We start from the raw sequence: 3,970 nt of genomic DNA, 5'->3' as shown, positions 1-3,970 counted from the left end.
ATGTTAAGTTCTCCTCACACCTTCTATGGGTCATCTTAATTATCACTTCAAAAGTTTTTTTCTCCTGCTGATGATAGCTCATCTCAATTGATTAGACTCTTCCTGTTGGTATGCATACTTCCACCTTTTCATGTTCTCTGTATGTATAAATATCTCCTGTCTGTGTGTTCCATTCTATGCATCCGATGAAGTGGGCTGTAGCTCACGAAAGCTCGTGCTGAAATAAATTTGTTAGTCTCTAAGGTGCCACAAGTACTCCTGTTCTTTTTGCGGATACAGACCAACACGGCTGCTACTCTGAAACCTGTCTTCCAACAGTGGCCAATGCCAGGTACCCCAGAGGGAATGAATAGAACAGGGAATCATCGTGTGATCCATCCTGTTGCTCATTCCCAGCTTCCGGCAAACAGAGTCTAGGGCCACCATTCCTGCCCATCCTGGCTAAAAGCCACTGATGACGGACCTATCCTCCATGACCTTATCTAGTTCTTTTTTGAACCCTGTTATAGTCTTGCCTTTCACAACATCCTCTGGCAAAGAGTTCCACAGGTTGACTGTGTGTTGTGTGAAAAAATACCTCCATTTGTTTGTTTTAAACCTGATGCCTATTAATTTCATTTGGTGACCCCCCTAGTTCTTGTGTTATGAGGAGGAGTAAATAACACTTCCTTCTTTACTTTCTCCACACCAGTCATGATTTTAGAGACCGCTATCATATCCCACCTTAGTTGTCTCTTTTCCAAGCTGTGAAAAGTCCCAGTCTTATTAATTGCTCTTAATATGGCAGCCATTCCATACTCCTAATCATTTTTGTTACCCTTTTCTGAACCTTTTCCAAATCCAATACCTCTTTTTTGAGATGGGGCAACCACGTCTGCACACAGTATTCAAGATGTGAGTGTACCAGGGATTTATATAGAGGCAATATATTTTCTGTCTTATTATCTATCCCTTTCTTAATGATTCCCAACATTCTGTTCACTTTTTTGACTGCCAGTGCACATTGAGTGGATATTTTCAGAGAACTATCCACAATGACTCCAAGATCTCTCTTTTGAGTGGTAACAGCTAATTTAGACCCCATCATTTTATATGTACAGTTGGGATTATGTTTTCCAATGTTCATTACTTTGCATTTATCAACATTTGAATTTCATCTGCCATTTTGTTGTCCAGTCACCCAGTTTGTGAGATCCATTTGTAGCTCTTCACAGTCTGTCTGGGACTTAACTGGCTTGAGTAGTTTTGTATCATCGGCAAATTTTGCCACCTCACTGTTAACCCTCTTTCCAGATCTTTTATGAATATGTTGAATAGGACTGGTCCCAGTACAGACCCCTTGGGGACACCGGTATTTACCTTTCTCCATTCTGAAAAATGACCATTTATTCCTACCCTTTATTTCCTTTTAACCAGATACCAATCCATGAGAGAACCTTCCCTCTTATCCCATGACTGCTTATGAAGTGGGTTTAACAATTAACTTGAACAAGTCACACAGAAAAAAGCATAAGATTTGGGGTTTACTCCCTCTCTTCCCTTAATGGCTAGCATGTTAGCAATCAAGAGGTGTTTACCCTGTCGGGCTCCACAGGGTGCATGGCAAGCTGGCACAGTTTGTCCTCAGTAGACGGATTAGTGGGTAGCCCGGGAGAGCAGGGGGACTAACATAAAGTAGAGTAGACCTACACAGGTTCTGAACTTCTGTGGCCTTCCTGGGAGCACAACTAAAATATAAATCAACTCTCCTGCCACCTCACAGTGTGTGTCATTGAGCTCTGATGTGACTGTAGTTTCAAGTTCAGGTATCTAATATTGCAAATTCAACAAAGCCCTCTTAACATGTCTGTAAACTTTAAACACACAACTCCCCCTCCGATCTTTCAGGATTCAACAAAACCCACAACATGTGACTAGTCGAGATAAAAAAAAAAATCAAGCACTACCACTGAGGAATGGGAAAGACACAATGAAAGCAGAAACACCACAAAAACCACACCAGGAGCAATAACTTGTTGCCAAGAAACAACTAAAAAGGTGTTGACATGCCCAAGAGAAAACAGAGGGCACAATGAACCCTATTGGACTGAGTCAGGGAACGCTTGTGCTCTCTAATGCTGGTTTACTCCAGGTAAGTCTCCTGCGTGTCTGACACCTGAAACACCTGAATAACCTTGCCACACGCTACTCAAGTCTCCTGGCTGGCTCACCACTGTTGCCTGATTCTTTCTGAAGATTAATAATATTTGTATTGATTGCCAGTTGATCAGCAGGTAATAAGGTTCTTGTCCCAGAATCAAGCTACCCAGGATTAAAACCAGAGTTCAATATCTTTTAGGGAGCCTCAGAGTGTCTAGCAAGGATACTCACACTGAGGCCAAAGCCTTAATCTTTATTAAAGTAAGGAATAAAGCCAGAAAAGCTCCAAGCCACATGAAAAGTAGTGGGGCTATCTGTGGTATTGTTTTATGAATAAGCTCTTAAATCTGCATACTTCTGTCCTTCCTTGAGGACCTGGTGGTCAGAGACAAAGGACCAGCCCTGTCTCTGGCATGCCAAATGAGTCCGATGGTCCAGGTTCCTCAATGCCCAAGACTGATGATGATAGAACTGAAGGGTCAAAGGATGGAAAGCGCTCACTAAGCTAAAGAAGAGTAACTTGCCATGTGGTGGTTTGTCCTATTATAGGCACTGAGCACCATCCTGAAGGTTTAAAACAAATAAAAGGAGGTTCTTCACACAGCGCACAGTCAACTTGTGGAACTCCTTGTCTGAGGAGGTTGTGAAGGCTGGGACTGTAACAGATTTAAAAGAGAACTAGATAAATTCATGAAGGTTAAGTCCATTAATGGCTATTAGCCAGAATGGGTAAGGAATGGTGTCCGTAGCCTTTGTTTGTCAGGCAGGAGAGAGATCACTTGATCATTACCTGTTAGGTTCACTCCCTCTGGGGCACCTGGCATTGACCACTGTCGGTAGACAGCATACTGGGCTAGATGGACCTTTGGTCTGACCCAGTATGGCCATTCTTATGTTCTTATGAGAACTGATGCTCTCAGGAATGGTAGGAGGGAAAACAGCATAATAAAGATAATGGATTTGAAGAAGGCAGACTTTAGGAAACTTGGAGTTGATAGGTAAGATCCCATGGGAAGCAAATTTAAGGGGAAAAACAAGTAAATTATCCCACTGCGTAGGAAAGATAGAAAGTATGGGAAGAGACCACTGTGGCTTAACCAGGAGATCTTCAATGATCTGAAACTCAAAAAAAAAAAAAAAAAAGTCCTACAAAAAGTGGAAACTAGGTCAAATCACAAAGGATGAATATAAACAAATACATGTAGGGACAAAATTAGAAAGGCCAAGGTACAAAATGAGATTAAACTAGCTAGAGACATAAAGGATAACAACAAACATTCTACAAATACATTGGAAGCAACAAGAAGACTAACAACAGGGCAGGCCCATTACTCAATGAGGAGAGAGAAAAACCCCACAAAATGTGGAAATGGCAGAAGTGCTAAATGACTTTTGTTTCAATTTTCACCAAAAAGGTTAGTAGCGATTAGATGTCTAACATGGTGAATGCCAGCGAAAATGAGGTAGGATCAGAGGCTAAAATAGGGAAAGAACAAGTTAAAAATTACTTGGACAAGTTAGATGTCTTCAAATCACCAGGGCCTGAAAAAATACATCTTGAATACTCAAGGAGCTGATTGAAGAGATATCGGAGCCATTAGCAATTACACTGGTCTACAATTTTTGAGAAGTCATCTGCTTCAGAGATAAAATGTGCTATTTATCATGTATTTTGATATGCTGAATTCAAATATGACAATTAAAACAACTGATTGGCTACTGTTTCTAAGATATTTAAGTTTTTACATTTTATGTCTATGTATATTGTGTAGATAGTAGTTTTAATCATAAATTGTAAACCTAGGTCTTTTCATGTGTTTATGGTTGCTTT

This window comes from Chelonoidis abingdonii, chromosome 3, assembly GCF_003597395.2.
Source record: "Chelonoidis abingdonii isolate Lonesome George chromosome 3, CheloAbing_2.0, whole genome shotgun sequence".
In the NCBI taxonomy this organism is placed as follows: Eukaryota; Metazoa; Chordata; order Testudines; family Testudinidae; genus Chelonoidis; species Chelonoidis abingdonii.
The sequence above is the reverse complement of the archived record's forward strand: the minus strand, read 5'-3'. Positions refer to the sequence as shown.